The sequence below is a fragment of the Thunnus thynnus genome, chromosome 9, assembly GCF_963924715.1.
Source record: "Thunnus thynnus chromosome 9, fThuThy2.1, whole genome shotgun sequence".
Classification (NCBI taxonomy): domain Eukaryota; kingdom Metazoa; phylum Chordata; class Actinopteri; order Scombriformes; family Scombridae; genus Thunnus; species Thunnus thynnus.
Genome location: NC_089525.1, coordinates 3,821,844 through 3,842,454, shown reverse-complemented (window position 1 = coordinate 3,842,454; position 20,611 = coordinate 3,821,844). Strand labels below are relative to the sequence as shown.

The window sequence follows — 20,611 nt, the reverse complement described above, 5'->3', positions numbered from 1 at the left end:
TTACTGTTTCTGCCAGAAGTTCTGCCTTTTCTATATTGCTGACTGCTGTTTTGTTGCTACTTACCAACACCGGTATTATTTTGTTTCTCCTAATTCCACTTCTTCTGATTGTTCCCCATATATCAGACAGCTGTTTCTCCCTCTCTATCTTATTACAATATTACCTCCAGTATGCAAGTTTAGTTGTTCTTATAGCCTTCCAAACTACTGCCTGTGATCTTTTGTACTGAATTAATGTTTCTAATCAATGAATTAATTCTTTTTTTACAGCTTTTCTACTGTTTTCATCCCACCATGGTACACTCTTTTTACCTCTGCTCCCTGCACCTCTCGGTATTGTTTCCTCTGCTGACTGTATAGTGACTGCAACCAACTTTTTATTGAGTTCATCCCCATCTGATATATCTTTTCTAAGCAAAAGTTCACACCTTCCCTTACATAGTTTTTTCAGTTCCTCTTCTCAATATACTTTTCTCACCTTAATTCTTACAGGCTAATGACCACTGCCCACTAGTGACTAATTAAACAACCCCCAGGTTGTGATACCCGCAATTCCATTTGATGGCAGTGTTAAAGGTTCTGAATGTAACTATTATTAAGCAATTTACATTTATGAATTGTTTTTTATTGCCAATGAGTAAACAGGTAGCAACATAACTTAAAAAAGAGATCTTCCTTGACTTTGTCGGTTAGGTTTATCAGCCTGTGGACTGATTTGTATGTGAAGGACCCGGGACACACTTTCTGTGAAAATCCAATGGATGTGACGTTCATGCACACTCCCTAGCTTGCCTCTCTTCTACAGCGCCTCTGCCAGTAAACCAGAGAAGAAGGAGAGGCTGCAAAACTACTTAATGTTAGATTGGAAATGGAGTCCAGTAACATCAACAACCCACCACAACACAGAGTCCAACAAAAAGTCCACCGAAGCTCAACAAGAAAAAAGTTAGTTCAGCTAGTGAAGTCTGTCATGCCAAACAGGAATCTGACCGACGTCAAGGGAAAGCTAGAGTCAACATCCGCCAAGCTTTTGATTCATAAAGGGACCTTCGTTTGCTTTGGGAGATCAAAACTGACCCTGAGATGGCTTTCTCCCTATTGGACAGGAAAGTTAACATTACAAGTCATTTGTTGAGCTTGATCTTAAGTTTGCAGGAAATCCTTGTGGTGTAACTTGCTAACTAGCTGTGAGCTCTATCATTTCTTTCAATGTTGTAGCTTGTTAGCTTTTAGCTTGTTGTGTTAGCTTTTTACCATGAAACTGTCTGCTGAAGACCAGATACCACTGTGTTGTTACCAGAATAGACAGCCGGTTGGAGCCTAAAATGATGCACAAACTGACATTGAAAAATATATTGTGATATTGTGTTTTTTGCTGGCTAATGTTAGTTGACCTTATCTAAAAACTGTATTTCTTGAGTGGATAATGCCAGCTAATTAGTACAGATTCCCGGGGCTGATCTGGCTGGTAAATTGTCTAGGTTGCCGTTTACTTTATCAGCTAACATTATGAAGCAACCAACTCCAGTTCCATGCTGCGTAGCTAATTTACAGCCAGCTGGCTAACCTTGGCTTTCTTGCTTGCTAACATTTTCAACACACAAAATATGATTGTATATGTTTTCCAGCTATCAGAAGAAGCCAACTACAGCAGTGGTAGGTCCTGGCAATATTGTTAAAAAGATCCTGTTCATGGAGTTGACTAGACCATGTGTTGTATTATCTGTCATAGTTTTGCACACATGGGCATAAGCTTTGGAAGTGGAACAGCCATCCAGTCCTGAAGTATGGAATGCAAAGAGGGGACTTCATGCTGTTAAAAAAAAAACTGCTTTCTGGCAATAGCTTCTCCAAGGTTGCTCTCCTCTTCCGCTTTACGAATATTGGTATGGTGGCGCCCGCAACATTCTTTGCAGTACAGGACTTGTACTGTGTTGACCACCTGCACACACAGGACAGTTTTGCTGCACTGGGTAAGTAGGGAACTATGTTGTATAAAATATCCATTATCAGTTTCCTGTGTATTGCACAGTCATTTTTAAAACCGTATAAGAGAAAAAACATTTTTAATAATTGTCTTCATCATCCTTGATACAAACCTAGCTAGCCTGCCATCATAAAATATTATTCAGTGCAAGCTAGCTATCTATGTGATGTGAGTGCATTTTGAAAATGCCATGATAATTAGCTAGAATAGGTCAGTAAGTTATAAGTTAATTTATCTGTACTCTGTGTGCAATAATTGGGTTTTCTGCAAGCTGTGTCCTTTTTACGCACTCCCTTTGACGCGAGGGGGTCGCGATTTTGCACGCCACCCCTGCGCCGCAGTCGACCAGAAAGTGGCCTTTAACCGAAGGAAGCCTTTTGCTTGTTCTTTCACATAAAGGATCAGGGGAGAGCGCGAACGCAGTCCCCCACTACCAGAAATTATGCAGTCGAGATTCCCACATTTGGGGAATTCGCAGGGGTCAGCACAACCGGAGTGCAATGGCTGAGCCTCGCCCTGGGTGAACCACCTTCTTGATCATGGTATCTCCCCTGCCAGGTAAGTATGAGTTGGAAGTGTCGGGTCCAGGGGGGTGACTCCTAGACACAGCACTCTGGCTGACGGTGCCTACAATGCATAACCCCAGAATCCAGTGCCTTTGGCCGCGGCTCCCCTCCGTCCGTCACCACATCTCCTGCAAAAAGCCACCCGGGAAGCTCTTTCTGTCTCTGACAAGGCGAAGCCAGGCAGCCGCTGCGCCAAAGCCTAAGACCTAAGCATGCTGGTGATGGAAGAATGCCTTGCGCATATTTCTTGCAAAGAGAAAGAACCACATCAATGAGGAGGGCAAATAATACACTTTCCTTCCGTCTCAAAGGCCACACCCATTTCCCGCTGCCAGGACTCCCGGGTGCTCTGCATTACTGAACCCAGCTTCACAGAGCGCACCAGCGGCTGCCGTACACAAACGCCGCCACTTTCTCGATAGGCTGCAAAGTTAGACGCGCCTCAAAGTCAATTTTTCCGCACTCCCTTTGACTCCAAGGGGTCGCAGTTTTGCACGCCACCCCTCCGCCGCAGTCGACCAGAAAGTGGCCTTTACCCGAGGGACGCCTTTTGCAACGTTGAAAACACTGCCGCAGTTTAACTCGGGTTTGTGGTGCACACACTCTCTTTCCTTTTCCCGTCATTCATTGCTCTACCAACAAAAACAAGAGTGTGTGAACGCCGCCACTTTCTCGATGGCTGACGATGCCTACAATGCATAACCCCAGAATCCAGTGCCTTTGGCCGCGCACGGCTGCCTTCCGTCCGTCATCACATCTCCTGCAAAAAGCCACCCGCCTTTTGCTTGTTCTTTCACAGAAAAGATCAGGGGAGAGCGCGAACGCAGTCCCCCACTACCAGAAATTATGCAGTCGAGATTCCCACATTTGGGGAATTCGCAGGGGTCAGCACAACCGGAGTGCAATGGCTGAGCCTCGCCCTGGGTGAACCACCTTCTTGATCATGGTATCTCCCCTGCCAGGTAAGTATGAGTTGGAAGTGTCGGGTCCAGGGGGGTGACTCCTAGACACAGCACTCTGGCTGACGGTGCCTACAATGCATAACCCCAGAATCCAGTGCCTTTGGCCGCGGCTCCCCTCCGTCCGTCACCACATCTCCTGCAACGTTGAAAACACTGCCGCAGTTTAACTCGGGTTTGTGGTGCACACACTCTCTTTCCTTTTCCCGTCATTCATTGCTCTACCAACCAAAACAAGAGTGTGTGAACGCCGCCACTTTCTCGATGGCTGACGATGCCTACAATGCATAACCCCAGAATCCAGTGCCTTTGGCCGCGCACGGCTGCCTTCCGTCCGTCATCACATCTCCTGCAAAAAGCCACCCGCCTTTTGCTTGTTCTTTCACAGAAAAGATCAGGGGAGAGCGCGAACGCAGTCCCCCACTACCAGAAATTATGCAGTCGAGATTCCCACATTTGAGGAATTCGCAGGGGTCAGCACAACCGGAGTGCAATGGCTGAGCCTCGCCCTGGGTGAACCACCTTCTTGATCATGGTATCTCCCCTGCCAGGTAAGTATGAGTTGGAAGTGTCGGGTCCAGGGGGGTGACTCCTAGACACAGCACTCTGGCTGACGGTGCCTACAATGCATAACCCCAGAATCCAGTGCCTTTGGCCGCGGCTCCCCTCCGTCCGTCACCACATCTCCTGCAACGTTGAAAACACTGCCGCAGTTTAACTCGGGTTTGTGGTGCACACACTCTCTTTCCTTTTCCCGTCATTCATTGCTCTACCAACCAAAACAAGAGTGTGTGAACGCCGCCACTTTCTCGATGGCTGACGGTGCCTACAATGCATAACCCCAGAATCCAGTGCCTTTGGCCGCGCGCGGCTCCCTTCCGTCCGTCATCACATCTCCTGCAAAAAGCCACCCGCCTTTTGCTTGTTCTTTCACAGAAAAGATCAGGGGAGAGCGCGAACGCAGTCCCCCACTACCAGAAATTATGCAGTCCAGATTCCCACATTTGGGGAATTCGCAGGGGTCAGCACAACCGGAGTGCAATGGCTGAGCCTCGCCCTTGGTGAACCACCTTCTTGATCATGGTATCTCCCCTGCCAGGTAAGTATGAGTTGGAAGTGTCGGGTCCAGGGGGGTGACTCCTAGACACAGCACTCTGGCTGACGGTGCCTACAATGCATAACCCCAGAATCCAGTGCCTTTGGCCGCGGCTCCCCTCCGTCCGTCACCACATCTCCTGCAACGTTGAAAACACTGCCGCAGTTTAACTCGGGTTTGTGGTGCACACACTCTCTTTCCTTTTCCCGTCATTCATTGCTCTACCAACCAAAACAAGAGTGTGTGAACGCCGCCACTTTCTCGATGGCTGACGGTGCCTACAATGCATAACCCCAGAATCCAGTGCCTTTGGCCGCGCGCGGCTGCCTTCCGTCCGTCCGTCATCACATCTCCTGCAAAAAGCCACCCGCCTTTTGCTTGTTCTTTCACAGAAAAGATCAGGGGAGAGCGCGAACGCAGTCCCCCACTACCAGAAATTATGCAGTCGAGATTCCCACATTTGGGGAATTCGCAGGGGTCAACACAACCGGAGTGCAATGGCTGAGCCTCGCCCTGGGTGAACCACCTTCTTGATCATGGTATCTCCCCTGCCAGGTAAGTATGAGTTGGAAGTGTCGGGTCCAGGGGGGTGACTCCTACACACAGCACTCTGGCTGACGGTGCCTACAATGCATAACCCCAGAATCCAGTGCCTTTGGCCGCGGCTCCCCTCCGTCCGTCACCACATCTCCTGCAAAAAGCCACCCGGGAAGCTCTTTCTGTCTCTGACAAGGCGAAGCCAGGCAGCCGCTGCGCCAAAGCCTAAGACCTAAGCATGCTGGTGATGGAAGAATGCCTTGCGCATATTTCTTGCAAAGAGAAAGAACCACATCAATGAGGAGGGCAAATAATACACTTTCCTTCCGTCTCAAAGGCCACGCCCATTTCCCGCTGCCAGGACTCCCGGGTGCTCTGCATTACTGAACCCAGCTTCACAGAGCGCACCAGCGGCTGCCGTACACAAACGCCGCCACTTTCTCGATAGGCTGCAAAGTTAGACGCGCCTCAAAGTCAATTTTTCCGCACTCCCTTTGACTCCAAGGGGGCGCGGTTTTGCACGCCATCCCTCCGCCGCAGTCGACCAGAAAGTGGCCTTTACCCAATGGACGCCTTTTGCTTGTTCTTTCACAGAAAAGATCAGGGGAGAGCGCGAACGCAGTCCCCCACTACCAGAAATTATGCAGTCGAGATTCCCACATTTGGGGAATTCGCAGGGGTCAGCACAACCGGAGTGCAATGGCTGAACCTCGCCCTGGGTGAACCACCTTCTTGATCATGGTATCTCCCCTGCCAGGTAAGTATGAGTTGGAAGTGTCGGGTCCAGGGGGGTGACTCCTAGACACAGCACTCTGGCTGACGGTGCCTACAATGCATAACCCCAGAATCCAGTGCCTTTGGCCGCGGCTCCCCTCCGTCCGTCACCACATCTCCTGCAACGTTGAAAACACTGCCGCAGTTTAACTCGGGTTTGTGGTGCACACACTCTCTTTCCTTTTCCCGTCATTCATTGCTCTACCAACCAAAACAAGAGTGTGTGAACGCCGCCACTTTCTCGATGGCTGACGGTGCCTACAATGCATAACCCCAGAATCCAGTGCCTTTGGCCGCGCGCGGCTCCCTTCCGTCCGTCATCACATCTCCTGCAAAAAGCCACCCGCCTTTTGCTTGTTCTTTCACAGAAAAGATCAGGGGAGAGCGCGAACGCAGTCCCCCACTACCAGAAATTATGCAGTCCAGATTCCCACATTTGGGGAATTCGCAGGGGTCAGCACAACCGGAGTGCAATGGCTGAGCCTCGCCCTTGGTGAACCACCTTCTTGATCATGGTATCTCCCCTGCCAGGTAAGTATGAGTTGGAAGTGTCGGGTCCAGGGGGGTGACTCCTAGACACAGCACTCTGGCTGACGGTGCCTACAATGCATAACCCCAGAATCCAGTGCCTTTGGCCGCGGCTCCCCTCCGTCCGTCACCACATCTCCTGCAACGTTGAAAACACTGCCGCAGTTTAACTCGGGTTTGTGGTGCACACACTCTCTTTCCTTTTCCCGTCATTCATTGCTCTACCAACCAAAACAAGAGTGTGTGAACGCCGCCACTTTCTCGATGGCTGACGGTGCCTACAATGCATAACCCCAGAATCCAGTGCCTTTGGCCGCGCGCGGCTGCCTTCCGTCCGTCCGTCATCACATCTCCTGCAAAAAGCCACCCGCCTTTTGCTTGTTCTTTCACAGAAAAGATCAGGGGAGAGCGCGAACGCAGTCCCCCACTACCAGAAATTATGCAGTCGAGATTCCCACATTTGGGGAATTCGCAGGGGTCAGCACAACCGGAGTGCAATGGCTGAGCCTCGCCCTGGGTGAACCACCTTCTTGATCATGGTATCTCCCCTGCCAGGTAAGTATGAGTTGGAAGTGTCGGGTCCAGGGGGGTGACTCCTACACACAGCACTCTGGCTGACGGTGCCTACAATGCATAACCCCAGAATCCAGTGCCTTTGGCCGCGGCTCCCCTCCGTCCGTCACCACATCTCCTGCAAAAAGCCACCCGGGAAGCTCTTTCTGTCTCTGACAAGGCGAAGCCAGGCAGCCGCTGCGCCAAAGCCTAAGACCTAAGCATGCTGGTGATGGAAGAATGCCTTGCGCATATTTCTTGCAAAGAGAAAGAACCACATCAATGAGGAGGGCAAATAATACACTTTCCTTCCGTCTCAAAGGCCACGCCCATTTCCCGCTGCCAGGACTCCCGGGTGCTCTGCATTACTGAACCCAGCTTCACAGAGCGCACCAGCGGCTGCCGTACACAAACGCCGCCACTTTCTCGATAGGCTGCAAAGTTAGACGCGCCTCAAAGTCAATTTTTCCGCACTCCCTTTGACTCCAAGGGGGCGCGGTTTTGCACGCCATCCCTCCACCGCAGTCGACCAGAAAGTGGCCTTTACCCGAGGGACGCCTTTTGCTTGTTCTTTCACAGAAAAGATCAGGGGAGAGCGCGAACGCAGTCCCCCACTACCAGAAATTATGCAGTCGAGATTCCCACATTTGGGGAATTCGCAGGGGTCAGCACAACCGGAGTGCAATGGCTGAGCCTCGCCCTGGGTGAACCACCTTCTTGATCATGGTATCTCCCCTGCCAGGTAAGTATGAGTTGGAAGTGTCGGGTCCAGGGGGGTGACTCCTAGACACAGCACTCTGGCTGACGGTGCCTACAATGCATAACCCCAGAATCCAGTGCCTTTGGCCGCGGCTCCCCTCCGTCCGTCACCACATCTCCTGCAAAAAGCCACCCGGGAAGCTCTTTCTGTCTCTGACAAGGCGAAGCCAGGCAGCCGCTGCGCCAAAGCCTAAGACCTAAGCATGCTGGTGATGGAAGAATGCCTTGCGCATATTTCTTGCAAAGAGAAAGAACCACATCAATGAGGAGGGCAAATAATACACTTTCCTTCCGTCTCAAAGGCCACGCCCATTTCCCGCTGCCAGGACTCCCGGGTGCTCTGCATTACTGAACCCAGCTTCACAGAGCGCACCAGCGGCTGCCGTACACAAACGCCGCCACTTTCTCGATAGGCTGCAAAGTTAGACGCGCCTCAAAGTCAATTTTTCCGCACTCCCTTTGACTCCAAGGGGGCGCGGCTTTGCACGCCATCCCTCCGCCGCAGTCGACCAGAAAGTGGCCTTTACCCGAGGGACGCCTTTTGCTTGTTCTTTCACAGAAAAGATCAGGGGAGAGCGCGAACGCAGTCCCCCACTACCAGAAATTATGCAGTCGAGATTCCCACATTTGGGGAATTCGCAGGGGTCAGCACAACCGGAGTGCAATGGCTGAGCCTCGCCCTGGGTGAACCACCTTCTTGATCATGGTATCTCCCGTGCCAGGTAAGTATGAGTTGGAAGTGTCGGGTCCAGGGGTTGACTCCTAGACACAGCACTCTGGCTGACGGTGCCTACAATGCATAACCCCAGAATCCAGTGCCTTTGGCCGCGGCTCCCCTCCGTCCGTCACCACATCTCCTGCAAAAAGCCACCCGGGAAGCTCTTTCTGTCTCTGACAAGGCGAAGCCAGGCAGCCGCTGCGCCAAAGTCTAAGACCTAAGCATGAAAACACTGCCGCAGTTTAACTCGGGTTTGTGGTGCACACACTCTCTTTCCTTTTCCCGTCATTCATTGCTCTACCAACCAAAACAAGAGTGTGTGAACGCCGCCACTTTCTCGATGGCTGACGATGCCTACAATGCATAACCCCAGAATCCAGTGCCTTTGGCCGCGCACGGCTGCCTTCCGTCCGTCATCACATCTCCTGCAAAAACCCACCCGCCTTTTGCTTGTTCTTTCACAGAAAAGATCTGGGGAGAGCGCGAACGCAGTCCCCCACTACCAGAAATTATGCAGTCGAGATTCCCACATTTGGGGAATTCGCAGGGGTCAGCACAACCGGAGTGCAATGGCTGAGCCTCGCCCTGGGTGAACCACCTTCTTGATCATGGTATCTCCCCTGCCAGGTAAGTATGAGTTGGAAGTGTCGGGTCCAGGGGGGTGACTCCTAGACACAGCACTCTGGCTGACGGTGCCTACAATGCATAACCCCAGAATCCAGTGCCTTTGGCCGCGGCTCCCCTCCGTCCGTCACCACATCTCCTGCAAAAAGCCACCCGGGAAGCTCTTTCTGTCTCTGACAAGGCGAAGCCAGGCAGCCGCTGCGCCAAAGCCTAAGACCTAAGCATGCTGGTGATGGAAGAATGCCTTGCGCATATTTCTTGCAAAGAGAAAGAACCACATCAATGAGGAGGGCAAATAATACACTTTCCTTCCGTCTCAAAGGCCACGCCCATTTCCCGCTGCCAGGACTCCCGGGTGCTCTGCATTACTGAACCCAGCTTCACAGAGCGCACCAGCGGCTGCCGTACACAAACGCCGCCACTTTCTCGATAGGCTGCAAAGTTAGACGCGCCTCAAAGTCAATTTTTCCGCACTCCCTTTGACTCCAAGGGGGCGCGGTTTTGCACGCCATCCCTCCGCCGCAGTCGACCAGAAAGTGGCCTTTACCCGAGGGACGCCTTTTGCTTGTTCTTTCACAGAAAAGATCAGGGGAGAGCGCGAACGCAGTCCCCCACTACCAGAAATTATGCAGTCGAGATTCCCACATTTGGGGAATTCGCAGGGGTCAGCACAACCGGAGTGCAATGGCTGAGCCTCGCCCTGGGTGAACCACCTTCTTGATCATGGTATCTCCCCTGCCAGGTAAGTATGAGTTGGAAGTGTCGGGTCCAGGGGGGTGACTCCTAGACACAGCACTCTGGCTGACGGTGCCTACAATGCATAACCCCAGAATCCAGTGCCTTTGGCCGCGGCTCCCCTCCGTCCGTCACCACATCTCCTGCAACGCTGAAAACACTGCCGCAGTTTAACTCGGGTTTGTGGTGCACACACTCTCTTTCCTTTTCCCGTCATTCATTGCTCTACCAACCAAAACAAGAGTGTGTGAACGCCGCCACTTTCTCGATGGCTGACGGTGCCTACAATGCATAACCCCAGAATCCAGTGCCTTTGGCCGCGCGCGGCTCCCTTCCGTCCGTCATCACATCTCCTGCAAAAAGCCACCTGCCTTTTGCTTGTTCTTTCACAGAAAAGATCAGGGGAGAGCGCGAACGCAGTCCCCCACTACCAGAAATTATGCAGTCGAGATTCCCACATTTGGGGAATTCGCAGGGGTCAGCACAACCGGAGTGCAATGGCTGAACCTCGCCCTGGGTGAACCACCTTCTTGATCATGGTATCTCCCCTGCCAGGTAAGTATGAGTTGGAAGTGTCGGGTCCAGGGGGGTGACTCCTAGACACAGCACTCTGGCTGACGGTGCCTACAATGCATAACCCCAGAATCCAGTGCCTTTGGCCGCGGCTCCCCTCCGTCCGTCACCACATCTCCTGCAACGTTGAAAACACTGCCGCAGTTTAACTCGGGTTTGTGGTGCACACACTCTCTTTCCTTTTCCCGTCATTCATTGCTCTACCAACCAAAACAAGAGTGTGTGAACGCCGCCACTTTCTCGATGGCTGACGATGCCTACAATGCATAACCCCAGAATCCAGTGCCTTTGGCCGCGCACGGCTGCCTTCCGTCCGTCATCACATCTCCTGCAAAAAGCCACCCGCCTTTTGCTTGTTCTTTCACAGAAAAGATCAGGGGAGAGCGCGAACGCAGTCCCCCACTACCAGAAATTATGCAGTCGAGATTCCCACATTTGAGGAATTCGCAGGGGTCAGCACAACCGGAGTGCAATGGCTGAGCCTCGCCCTGGGTGAACCACCTTCTTGATCATGGTATCTCCCCTGCCAGGTAAGTATGAGTTGGAAGTGTCGGGTCCAGGGGGGTGACTCCTAGACACAGCACTCTGGCTGACGGTGCCTACAATGCATAACCCCAGAATCCAGTGCCTTTGGCCGCGGCTCCCCTCCGTCCGTCACCACATCTCCTGCAACGTTGAAAACACTGCCGCAGTTTAACTCGGGTTTGTGGTGCACACACTCTCTTTCCTTTTCCCGTCATTCATTGCTCTACCAACCAAAACAAGAGTGTGTGAACGCCGCCACTTTCTCGATGGCTGACGGTGCCTACAATGCATAACCCCAGAATCCAGTGCCTTTGGCCGCGCGCGGCTCCCTTCCGTCCGTCATCACATCTCCTGCAAAAAGCCACCCGCCTTTTGCTTGTTCTTTCACAGAAAAGATCAGGGGAGAGCGCGAACGCAGTCCCCCACTACCAGAAATTATGCAGTCCAGATTCCCACATTTGGGGAATTCGCAGGGGTCAGCACAACCGGAGTGCAATGGCTGAGCCTCGCCCTTGGTGAACCACCTTCTTGATCATGGTATCTCCCCTGCCAGGTAAGTATGAGTTGGAAGTGTCGGGTCCAGGGGGGTGACTCCTAGACACAGCACTCTGGCTGACGGTGCCTACAATGCATAACCCCAGAATCCAGTGCCTTTGGCCGCGGCTCCCCTCCGTCCGTCACCACATCTCCTGCAACGTTGAAAACACTGCCGCAGTTTAACTCGGGTTTGTGGTGCACACACTCTCTTTCCTTTTCCCGTCATTCATTGCTCTACCAACCAAAACAAGAGTGTGTGAACGCCGCCACTTTCTCGATGGCTGACGGTGCCTACAATGCATAACCCCAGAATCCAGTGCCTTTGGCCGCGCGCGGCTGCCTTCCGTCCGTCCGTCATCACATCTCCTGCAAAAAGCCACCCGCCTTTTGCTTGTTCTTTCACAGAAAAGATCAGGGGAGAGCGCGAACGCAGTCCCCCACTACCAGAAATTATGCAGTCGAGATTCCCACATTTGGGGAATTCGCAGGGGTCAACACAACCGGAGTGCAATGGCTGAGCCTCGCCCTGGGTGAACCACCTTCTTGATCATGGTATCTCCCCTGCCAGGTAAGTATGAGTTGGAAGTGTCGGGTCCAGGGGGGTGACTCCTACACACAGCACTCTGGCTGACGGTGCCTACAATGCATAACCCCAGAATCCAGTGCCTTTGGCCGCGGCTCCCCTCCGTCCGTCACCACATCTCCTGCAAAAAGCCACCCGGGAAGCTCTTTCTGTCTCTGACAAGGCGAAGCCAGGCAGCCGCTGCGCCAAAGCCTAAGACCTAAGCATGCTGGTGATGGAAGAATGCCTTGCGCATATTTCTTGCAAAGAGAAAGAACCACATCAATGAGGAGGGCAAATAATACACTTTCCTTCCGTCTCAAAGGCCACGCCCATTTCCCGCTGCCAGGACTCCCGGGTGCTCTGCATTACTGAACCCAGCTTCACAGAGCGCACCAGCGGCTGCCGTACACAAACGCCGCCACTTTCTCGATAGGCTGCAAAGTTAGACGCGCCTCAAAGTCAATTTTTCCGCACTCCCTTTGACTCCAAGGGGGCGCGGTTTTGCACGCCATCCCTCCGCCGCAGTCGACCAGAAAGTGGCCTTTACCCAATGGACGCCTTTTGCTTGTTCTTTCACAGAAAAGATCAGGGGAGAGCGCGAACGCAGTCCCCCACTACCAGAAATTATGCAGTCGAGATTCCCACATTTGGGGAATTCGCAGGGGTCAGCACAACCGGAGTGCAATGGCTGAACCTCGCCCTGGGTGAACCACCTTCTTGATCATGGTATCTCCCCTGCCAGGTAAGTATGAGTTGGAAGTGTCGGGTCCAGGGGGGTGACTCCTAGACACAGCACTCTGGCTGACGGTGCCTACAATGCATAACCCCAGAATCCAGTGCCTTTGGCCGCGGCTCCCCTCCGTCCGTCACCACATCTCCTGCAACGTTGAAAACACTGCCGCAGTTTAACTCGGGTTTGTGGTGCACACACTCTCTTTCCTTTTCCCGTCATTCATTGCTCTACCAACCAAAACAAGAGTGTGTGAACGCCGCCACTTTCTCGATGGCTGACGGTGCCTACAATGCATAACCCCAGAATCCAGTGCCTTTGGCCGCGCGCGGCTCCCTTCCGTCCGTCATCACATCTCCTGCAAAAAGCCACCCGCCTTTTGCTTGTTCTTTCACAGAAAAGATCAGGGGAGAGCGCGAACGCAGTCCCCCACTACCAGAAATTATGCAGTCCAGATTCCCACATTTGGGGAATTCGCAGGGGTCAGCACAACCGGAGTGCAATGGCTGAGCCTCGCCCTTGGTGAACCACCTTCTTGATCATGGTATCTCCCCTGCCAGGTAAGTATGAGTTGGAAGTGTCGGGTCCAGGGGGGTGACTCCTAGACACAGCACTCTGGCTGACGGTGCCTACAATGCATAACCCCAGAATCCAGTGCCTTTGGCCGCGGCTCCCCTCCGTCCGTCACCACATCTCCTGCAACGTTGAAAACACTGCCGCAGTTTAACTCGGGTTTGTGGTGCACACACTCTCTTTCCTTTTCCCGTCATTCATTGCTCTACCAACCAAAACAAGAGTGTGTGAACGCCGCCACTTTCTCGATGGCTGACGGTGCCTACAATGCATAACCCCAGAATCCAGTGCCTTTGGCCGCGCGCGGCTGCCTTCCGTCCGTCCGTCATCACATCTCCTGCAAAAAGCCACCCGCCTTTTGCTTGTTCTTTCACAGAAAAGATCAGGGGAGAGCGCGAACGCAGTCCCCCACTACCAGAAATTATGCAGTCGAGATTCCCACATTTGGGGAATTCGCAGGGGTCAGCACAACCGGAGTGCAATGGCTGAGCCTCGCCCTGGGTGAACCACCTTCTTGATCATGGTATCTCCCCTGCCAGGTAAGTATGAGTTGGAAGTGTCGGGTCCAGGGGGGTGACTCCTACACACAGCACTCTGGCTGACGGTGCCTACAATGCATAACCCCAGAATCCAGTGCCTTTGGCCGCGGCTCCCCTCCGTCCGTCACCACATCTCCTGCAAAAAGCCACCCGGGAAGCTCTTTCTGTCTCTGACAAGGCGAAGCCAGGCAGCCGCTGCGCCAAAGCCTAAGACCTAAGCATGCTGGTGATGGAAGAATGCCTTGCGCATATTTCTTGCAAAGAGAAAGAACCACATCAATGAGGAGGGCAAATAATACACTTTCCTTCCGTCTCAAAGGCCACGCCCATTTCCCGCTGCCAGGACTCCCGGGTGCTCTGCATTACTGAACCCAGCTTCACAGAGCGCACCAGCGGCTGCCGTACACAAACGCCGCCACTTTCTCGATAGGCTGCAAAGTTAGACGCGCCTCAAAGTCAATTTTTCCGCACTCCCTTTGACTCCAAGGGGGCGCGGTTTTGCACGCCATCCCTCCACCGCAGTCGACCAGAAAGTGGCCTTTACCCGAGGGACGCCTTTTGCTTGTTCTTTCACAGAAAAGATCAGGGGAGAGCGCGAACGCAGTCCCCCACTACCAGAAATTATGCAGTCGAGATTCCCACATTTGGGGAATTCGCAGGGGTCAGCACAACCGGAGTGCAATGGCTGAGCCTCGCCCTGGGTGAACCACCTTCTTGATCATGGTATCTCCCCTGCCAGGTAAGTATGAGTTGGAAGTGTCGGGTCCAGGGGGGTGACTCCTAGACACAGCACTCTGGCTGACGGTGCCTACAATGCATAACCCCAGAATCCAGTGCCTTTGGCCGCGGCTCCCCTCCGTCCGTCACCACATCTCCTGCAAAAAGCCACCCGGGAAGCTCTTTCTGTCTCTGACAAGGCGAAGCCAGGCAGCCGCTGCGCCAAAGCCTAAGACCTAAGCATGCTGGTGATGGAAGAATGCCTTGCGCATATTTCTTGCAAAGAGAAAGAACCACATCAATGAGGAGGGCAAATAATACACTTTCCTTCCGTCTCAAAGGCCACGCCCATTTCCCGCTGCCAGGACTCCCGGGTGCTCTGCATTACTGAACCCAGCTTCACAGAGCGCACCAGCGGCTGCCGTACACAAACGCCGCCACTTTCTCGATAGGCTGCAAAGTTAGACGCGCCTCAAAGTCAATTTTTCCGCACTCCCTTTGACTCCAAGGGGGCGCGGCTTTGCACGCCATCCCTCCGCCGCAGTCGACCAGAAAGTGGCCTTTACCCGAGGGACGCCTTTTGCTTGTTCTTTCACAGAAAAGATCAGGGGAGAGCGCGAACGCAGTCCCCCACTACCAGAAATTATGCAGTCGAGATTCCCACATTTGGGGAATTCGCAGGGGTCAGCACAACCGGAGTGCAATGGCTGAGCCTCGCCCTGGGTGAACCACCTTCTTGATCATGGTATCTCCCGTGCCAGGTAAGTATGAGTTGGAAGTGTCGGGTCCAGGGGTTGACTCCTAGACACAGCACTCTGGCTGACGGTGCCTACAATGCATAACCCCAGAATCCAGTGCCTTTGGCCGCGGCTCCCCTCCGTCCGTCACCACATCTCCTGCAAAAAGCCACCCGGGAAGCTCTTTCTGTCTCTGACAAGGCGAAGCCAGGCAGCCGCTGCGCCAAAGTCTAAGACCTAAGCATGAAAACACTGCCGCAGTTTAACTCGGGTTTGTGGTGCACACACTCTCTTTCCTTTTCCCGTCATTCATTGCTCTACCAACCAAAACAAGAGTGTGTGAACGCCGCCACTTTCTCGATGGCTGACGATGCCTACAATGCATAACCCCAGAATCCAGTGCCTTTGGCCGCGCACGGCTGCCTTCCGTCCGTCATCACATCTCCTGCAAAAACCCACCCGCCTTTTGCTTGTTCTTTCACAGAAAAGATCTGGGGAGAGCGCGAACGCAGTCCCCCACTACCAGAAATTATGCAGTCGAGATTCCCACATTTGGGGAATTCGCAGGGGTCAGCACAACCGGAGTGCAATGGCTGAGCCTCGCCCTGGGTGAACCACCTTCTTGATCATGGTATCTCCCCTGCCAGGTAAGTATGAGTTGGAAGTGTCGGGTCCAGGGGGGTGACTCCTAGACACAGCACTCTGGCTGACGGTGCCTACAATGCATAACCCCAGAATCCAGTGCCTTTGGCCGCGGCTCCCCTCCGTCCGTCACCACATCTCCTGCAAAAAGCCACCCGGGAAGCTCTTTCTGTCTCTGACAAGGCGAAGCCAGGCAGCCGCTGCGCCAAAGCCTAAGACCTAAGCATGCTGGTGATGGAAGAATGCCTTGCGCATATTTCTTGCAAAGAGAAAGAACCACATCAATGAGGAGGGCAAATAATACACTTTCCTTCCGTCTCAAAGGCCACGCCCATTTCCCGCTGCCAGGACTCCCGGGTGCTCTGCATTACTGAACCCAGCTTCACAGAGCGCACCAGCGGCTGCCGTACACAAACGCCGCCACTTTCTCGATAGGCTGCAAAGTTAGACGCGCCTCAAAGTCAATTTTTCCGCACTCCCTTTGACTCCAAGGGGGCGCGGTTTTGCACGCCATCCCTCCGCCGCAGTCGACCAGAAAGTGGCCTTTACCCGAGGGACGCCTTTTGCTTGTTCTTTCACAGAAAAGATCAGGGGAGAGCGCGAACGCAGTCCCCCACTACCAGAAATTATGCAGTCGAGATTCCCACATTTGGGGAATTCGCAGGGGTCAGCACAACCGGAGTGCAATGGCTGAGCCTCGCCCTGGGTGAACCACCTTCTTGATCATGGTATCTCCCCTGCCAGGTAAGTATGAGTTGGAAGTGTCGGGTCCAGGGGGGTGACTCCTAGACACAGCACTCTGGCTGACGGTGCCTACAATGCATAACCCCAGAATCCAGTGCCTTTGGCCGCGGCTCCCCTCCGTCCGTCACCACATCTCCTGCAACGCTGAAAACACTGCCGCAGTTTAACTCGGGTTTGTGGTGCACACACTCTCTTTCCTTTTCCCGTCATTCATTGCTCTACCAACCAAAACAAGAGTGTGTGAACGCCGCCACTTTCTCGATGGCTGACGGTGCCTACAATGCATAACCCCAGAATCCAGTGCCTTTGGCCGCGCGCGGCTCCCTTCCGTCCGTCATCACATCTCCTGCAAAAAGCCACCTGCCTTTTGCTTGTTCTTTCACAGAAAAGATCAGGGGAGAGCGCGAACGCAGTCCCCCACTACCAGAAATTATGCAGTCGAGATTCCCACATTTGGGGAATTCGCAGGGGTCAGCACAACCGGAGTGCAATGGCTGAACCTCGCCCTGGGTGAACCACCTTCTTGATCATGGTATCTCCCCTGCCAGGTAAGTATGAGTTGGAAGTGTCGGGTCCAGGGGGGTGACTCCTAGACACAGCACTCTGGCTGACGGTGCCTACAATGCATAACCCCAGAATCCAGTGCCTTTGGCCGCGGCTCCCCTCCGTCCGTCACCACATCTCCTGCAAAAAGCCACCCGGGAAGCTCTTTCTGTCTCTGACAAGGCGAAGCCAGGCAGCCGCTGCGCCAAAGCCTAAGACCTAAGCATGCTGGTGATGGAAGAATGCCTTGCGCATATTTCTTGCAAAGAGAAAGAACCACATCAATGAGGAGGGCAAATAATACACTTTCCTTCCGTCTCAAAGGCCACGCCCATTTCCCGCTGCCAGGACTCCCGGGTGCTCTGCATTACTGAACCCAGCTTCACAGAGCGCACCAGCGGCTGCCGTACACAAACGCCGCCACTTTCTCGATAGGCTGCAAAGTTAGACGCGCCTCAAAGTCAATTTTTCCGCACTCCCTTTGACTCCAAGGGGGCGCGGCTTTGCACGCCATCCCTCCGCCGCAGTCGACCAGAAAGTGGCCTTTACCCGAGGGACGCCTTTTGCTTGTTCTTTCACAGAAAAGATCAGGGGAGAGCGCGAACGCAGTCCCCCACTACCAGAAATTATGCAGTCGAGATTCCCACATTTGGGGAATTCGCAGGGGTCAGCACAACCGGAGTGCAATGGCTGAGCCTCGCCCTGGGTGAACCACCTTCTTGATCATGGTATCTCCCCTGCCAGGTAAGTATGAGTTGGAAGTGTCGGGTCCAGGGGGGTGACTCCTAGACACAGCACTCTGGCTGACGGTGCCTACAATGCATAACCCCAGAATCCAGTGCCTTTGGCCGCGGCTCCCCTCCGTCCGTCACCACATCTCCTGCAAAAAGCCACCCGGGAAGCTCTTTCTGTCTCTGACAAGGCGAAGCCAGGCAGCCGCTGCGCCAAAGTCTAAGACCTAAGCATGAAAACACTGCCGCAGTTTAACTCGGGTTTGTGGTGCACACACTCTCTTTCCTTTTCCCGTCATTCATTGCTCTACCAACCAAAACAAGAGTGTGTGAACGCCGCCACTTTCTCGATGGCTGACGATGCCTACAATGCATAACCCCAGAATCCAGTGCCTTTGGCCGCGCACGGCTGCCTTCCGTCCGTCATCACATCTCCTGCAAAAACCCACCCGCCTTTTGCTTGTTCTTTCACAGAAAAGATCTGGGGAGAGCGCGAACGCAGTCCCCCACTACCAGAAATTATGCAGTCGAGATTCCCACATTTGGGGAATTCGCAGGGGTCAGCACAACCGGAGTGCAATGGCTGAGCCTCGCCCTGGGTGAACCACCTTCTTGATCATGGTATCTCCCCTGCCAGGTAAGTATGAGTTGGAAGTGTCGGGTCCAGGGGGGTGACTCCTAGACACAGCACTCTGGCTGACGGTGCCTACAATGCATAACCCCAGAATCCAGTGCCTTTGGCCGCGGCTCCCCTCCGTCCGTCACCACATCTCCTGCAAAAAGCCACCCGGGAAGCTCTTTCTGTCTCTGACAAGGCGAAGCCAGGCAGCCGCTGCGCCAAAGCCTAAGACCTAAGCATGCTGGTGATGGAAGAATGCCTTGCGCATATTTCTTGCAAAGAGAAAGAACCACATCAATGAGGAGGGCAAATAATACACTTTCCTTCCGTCTCAAAGGCCACGCCCATTTCCCGCTGCCAGGACTCCCGGGTGCTCTGCATTACTGAACCCAGCTTCACAGAGCGCACCAGCGGCTGCCGTACACAAACGCCGCCACTTTCTCGATAGGCTGCAAAGTTAGACGCGCCTCAAAGTCAATTTTTCCGCACTCCCTTTGACTCCAAGGGGGCGCGGTTTTGCACGCCATCCCTCCGCCGCAGTCGACCAGAAAGTGGCCTTTACCCGAGGGACGCCTTTTGCTTGTTCTTTCACAGAAAAGATCAGGGGAGAGCGCGAACGCAGTCCCCCACTACCAGAAATTATGCAGTCGAGATTCCCACATTTGGGGAATTCGCAGGGGTCAGCACAACCGGAGTGCAATGGCTGAGCCTCGCCCTGGGTGAACCACCTTCTTGATCATGGTATCTCCCCTGCCAGGTAAGTATGAGTTGGAAGTGTCGGGTCCAGGGGGGTGACTCCTAGACACAGCACTCTGGCTGACGGTGCCTACAATGCATAACCCCAGAATCCAGTGCCTTTGGCCGCGGCTCCCCTCCGTCCGTCACCACATCTCCTGCAACGCTGAAAACACTGCCGCAGTTTAACTCGGGTTTGTGGTGCACACACTCTCTTTCCTTTTCCCGTCATTCATTGCTCTACCAACCAAAACAAGAGTGTGTGAACGCCGCCACTTTCTCGATGGCTGACGATGCCTACAATGCATAACCCCAGAATCCAGTGCCTTTGGCCGCGCACGGCTGCCTTCCGTCCGTCATCACATCTCCTGCAAAAAGCCACCCGCCTTTTGCTTGTTCTTTCACAGAAAAGATCTGGGGAGAGCGCGAACGCAGTCCCCCACTACCAGAAATTATGCAGTCGAGATTCCCACATTTGGGGAATTCGCAGGGGTCAGCACAACCGGAGTGCAATGGCTGAGCCTCGCCCTGGGTGAACCACCTTCTTGATCATGGTATCTCCCCTGCCAGGTAAGTATGAGTTGGAAGTGTCGGGTCCAGGGGGGTGACTCCTAGACACAGCACTCTGGCTGACGGTGCCTACAATGCATAACCCCAGAATCCAGTGCCTTTGGCCGCGGCTCCCCTCCGTCCGTCACCACATCTCCTGCAACGTTGAAAACACTGCCGCAGTTTAACTCGGGTTTGTGGTGCACACACTCTCTTTCCTTTTCCCGTCATTCATTGCTCTACCAACCAAAACAAGAGTGTGTGAACGCCGCCACTTTCTCGATGGCTGACGGTGCCTACAATGCATAACCCCAGAATCCAGTGCCTTTGGCCGCGCGTGGCTCCCTTCCGTCAGTCATCACATCTCCTGCAAAAAGCCACCCGCTTTTTGCTTGTTCTTTCACAGAAAAGATCAGGGGAGAGCGCGAACGCAGTCCCCCACTACCAGAAATTATGCAGTCGAGATACCCACATTTGGGGAATTCGCAGGGGTCAGCACAACCGGAGTGCAATGGCTGAGCCTCGCCCTGGGTGAACCACCTTCTTGATCATGGTATCTCCCCTGCCAGGTAAGTATGAGTTGGAAGTGTCGGGTCCAGGGGGGTGACTCCTAGACACAGCACTCTGGCTGACGGTGCCTACAATGCATAACCCCAGAATCCAGTGCCTTTGGCCGCGGCTCCCCTCCGTCCGTCACCACATCTCCTGCAAAAAGCC

At 53.5% G+C, this 20,611-nt stretch overlaps 29 non-coding genes across 29 annotated transcripts; all 29 read right to left on the bottom strand.

Annotated features, from left to right (window-relative positions):
• Positions 1-2,389: 2,389 nt before the first annotated feature.
• Positions 2,390-2,553, bottom strand: LOC137190313 (U1 spliceosomal RNA). The gene has a single exon (XR_010930140.1). It is a non-coding gene; the product is annotated as a U1 spliceosomal RNA (small nuclear RNA).
• An 806-nt stretch (positions 2,554-3,359) lies between these two features.
• LOC137190301 (U1 spliceosomal RNA) lies at positions 3,360-3,523 on the bottom strand. Its single transcript, XR_010930129.1, has one exon. It is a non-coding gene; the product is annotated as a U1 spliceosomal RNA (small nuclear RNA).
• Positions 3,524-3,907: 384 nt separating this feature from the next.
• LOC137189934 (U1 spliceosomal RNA) lies at positions 3,908-4,071 on the bottom strand. The gene has a single exon (XR_010929775.1). It is a non-coding gene; the product is annotated as a U1 spliceosomal RNA (small nuclear RNA).
• Positions 4,072-4,455: 384 nt separating this feature from the next.
• Positions 4,456-4,619, bottom strand: LOC137189957 (U1 spliceosomal RNA). The gene has a single exon (XR_010929797.1). It is a non-coding gene; the product is annotated as a U1 spliceosomal RNA (small nuclear RNA).
• A 388-nt stretch (positions 4,620-5,007) lies between these two features.
• LOC137189930 (U1 spliceosomal RNA) lies at positions 5,008-5,171 on the bottom strand. Its single transcript, XR_010929771.1, has one exon. It is a non-coding gene; the product is annotated as a U1 spliceosomal RNA (small nuclear RNA).
• Positions 5,172-5,746: 575 nt separating this feature from the next.
• On the bottom strand, positions 5,747-5,910 carry LOC137189925 (U1 spliceosomal RNA). The gene has a single exon (XR_010929766.1). It is a non-coding gene; the product is annotated as a U1 spliceosomal RNA (small nuclear RNA).
• A 384-nt stretch (positions 5,911-6,294) lies between these two features.
• On the bottom strand, positions 6,295-6,458 carry LOC137189956 (U1 spliceosomal RNA). The gene has a single exon (XR_010929796.1). It is a non-coding gene; the product is annotated as a U1 spliceosomal RNA (small nuclear RNA).
• A 388-nt stretch (positions 6,459-6,846) lies between these two features.
• On the bottom strand, positions 6,847-7,010 carry LOC137190289 (U1 spliceosomal RNA). The gene has a single exon (XR_010930118.1). It is a non-coding gene; the product is annotated as a U1 spliceosomal RNA (small nuclear RNA).
• Positions 7,011-7,585: 575 nt separating this feature from the next.
• Positions 7,586-7,749, bottom strand: LOC137190277 (U1 spliceosomal RNA). Its single transcript, XR_010930107.1, has one exon. It is a non-coding gene; the product is annotated as a U1 spliceosomal RNA (small nuclear RNA).
• Positions 7,750-8,324: 575 nt separating this feature from the next.
• LOC137189949 (U1 spliceosomal RNA) lies at positions 8,325-8,488 on the bottom strand. The gene has a single exon (XR_010929789.1). It is a non-coding gene; the product is annotated as a U1 spliceosomal RNA (small nuclear RNA).
• A 459-nt stretch (positions 8,489-8,947) lies between these two features.
• Positions 8,948-9,111, bottom strand: LOC137190380 (U1 spliceosomal RNA). The gene has a single exon (XR_010930206.1). It is a non-coding gene; the product is annotated as a U1 spliceosomal RNA (small nuclear RNA).
• Positions 9,112-9,686: 575 nt separating this feature from the next.
• On the bottom strand, positions 9,687-9,850 carry LOC137190265 (U1 spliceosomal RNA). The gene has a single exon (XR_010930095.1). It is a non-coding gene; the product is annotated as a U1 spliceosomal RNA (small nuclear RNA).
• Positions 9,851-10,234: 384 nt separating this feature from the next.
• Positions 10,235-10,398, bottom strand: LOC137189924 (U1 spliceosomal RNA). The gene has a single exon (XR_010929765.1). It is a non-coding gene; the product is annotated as a U1 spliceosomal RNA (small nuclear RNA).
• Positions 10,399-10,782: 384 nt separating this feature from the next.
• On the bottom strand, positions 10,783-10,946 carry LOC137189933 (U1 spliceosomal RNA). The gene has a single exon (XR_010929774.1). It is a non-coding gene; the product is annotated as a U1 spliceosomal RNA (small nuclear RNA).
• Positions 10,947-11,330: 384 nt separating this feature from the next.
• LOC137189955 (U1 spliceosomal RNA) lies at positions 11,331-11,494 on the bottom strand. The gene has a single exon (XR_010929795.1). It is a non-coding gene; the product is annotated as a U1 spliceosomal RNA (small nuclear RNA).
• Positions 11,495-11,882: 388 nt separating this feature from the next.
• On the bottom strand, positions 11,883-12,046 carry LOC137189928 (U1 spliceosomal RNA). Its single transcript, XR_010929769.1, has one exon. It is a non-coding gene; the product is annotated as a U1 spliceosomal RNA (small nuclear RNA).
• Positions 12,047-12,621: 575 nt separating this feature from the next.
• LOC137190405 (U1 spliceosomal RNA) lies at positions 12,622-12,785 on the bottom strand. The gene has a single exon (XR_010930231.1). It is a non-coding gene; the product is annotated as a U1 spliceosomal RNA (small nuclear RNA).
• Positions 12,786-13,169: 384 nt separating this feature from the next.
• Positions 13,170-13,333, bottom strand: LOC137189954 (U1 spliceosomal RNA). The gene has a single exon (XR_010929794.1). It is a non-coding gene; the product is annotated as a U1 spliceosomal RNA (small nuclear RNA).
• Positions 13,334-13,721: 388 nt separating this feature from the next.
• On the bottom strand, positions 13,722-13,885 carry LOC137190254 (U1 spliceosomal RNA). Its single transcript, XR_010930084.1, has one exon. It is a non-coding gene; the product is annotated as a U1 spliceosomal RNA (small nuclear RNA).
• Positions 13,886-14,460: 575 nt separating this feature from the next.
• Positions 14,461-14,624, bottom strand: LOC137190243 (U1 spliceosomal RNA). Its single transcript, XR_010930073.1, has one exon. It is a non-coding gene; the product is annotated as a U1 spliceosomal RNA (small nuclear RNA).
• A 575-nt stretch (positions 14,625-15,199) lies between these two features.
• LOC137189948 (U1 spliceosomal RNA) lies at positions 15,200-15,363 on the bottom strand. The gene has a single exon (XR_010929788.1). It is a non-coding gene; the product is annotated as a U1 spliceosomal RNA (small nuclear RNA).
• Positions 15,364-15,822: 459 nt separating this feature from the next.
• On the bottom strand, positions 15,823-15,986 carry LOC137190369 (U1 spliceosomal RNA). The gene has a single exon (XR_010930195.1). It is a non-coding gene; the product is annotated as a U1 spliceosomal RNA (small nuclear RNA).
• A 575-nt stretch (positions 15,987-16,561) lies between these two features.
• On the bottom strand, positions 16,562-16,725 carry LOC137190232 (U1 spliceosomal RNA). The gene has a single exon (XR_010930062.1). It is a non-coding gene; the product is annotated as a U1 spliceosomal RNA (small nuclear RNA).
• Positions 16,726-17,109: 384 nt separating this feature from the next.
• On the bottom strand, positions 17,110-17,273 carry LOC137190404 (U1 spliceosomal RNA). Its single transcript, XR_010930230.1, has one exon. It is a non-coding gene; the product is annotated as a U1 spliceosomal RNA (small nuclear RNA).
• A 575-nt stretch (positions 17,274-17,848) lies between these two features.
• LOC137190220 (U1 spliceosomal RNA) lies at positions 17,849-18,012 on the bottom strand. Its single transcript, XR_010930051.1, has one exon. It is a non-coding gene; the product is annotated as a U1 spliceosomal RNA (small nuclear RNA).
• Positions 18,013-18,472: 460 nt separating this feature from the next.
• LOC137190358 (U1 spliceosomal RNA) lies at positions 18,473-18,636 on the bottom strand. Its single transcript, XR_010930184.1, has one exon. It is a non-coding gene; the product is annotated as a U1 spliceosomal RNA (small nuclear RNA).
• A 575-nt stretch (positions 18,637-19,211) lies between these two features.
• On the bottom strand, positions 19,212-19,375 carry LOC137190208 (U1 spliceosomal RNA). The gene has a single exon (XR_010930039.1). It is a non-coding gene; the product is annotated as a U1 spliceosomal RNA (small nuclear RNA).
• Positions 19,376-19,759: 384 nt separating this feature from the next.
• Positions 19,760-19,923, bottom strand: LOC137190347 (U1 spliceosomal RNA). The gene has a single exon (XR_010930173.1). It is a non-coding gene; the product is annotated as a U1 spliceosomal RNA (small nuclear RNA).
• Positions 19,924-20,307: 384 nt separating this feature from the next.
• LOC137189938 (U1 spliceosomal RNA) lies at positions 20,308-20,471 on the bottom strand. Its single transcript, XR_010929779.1, has one exon. It is a non-coding gene; the product is annotated as a U1 spliceosomal RNA (small nuclear RNA).
• Positions 20,472-20,611: the final 140 nt, after the last annotated feature.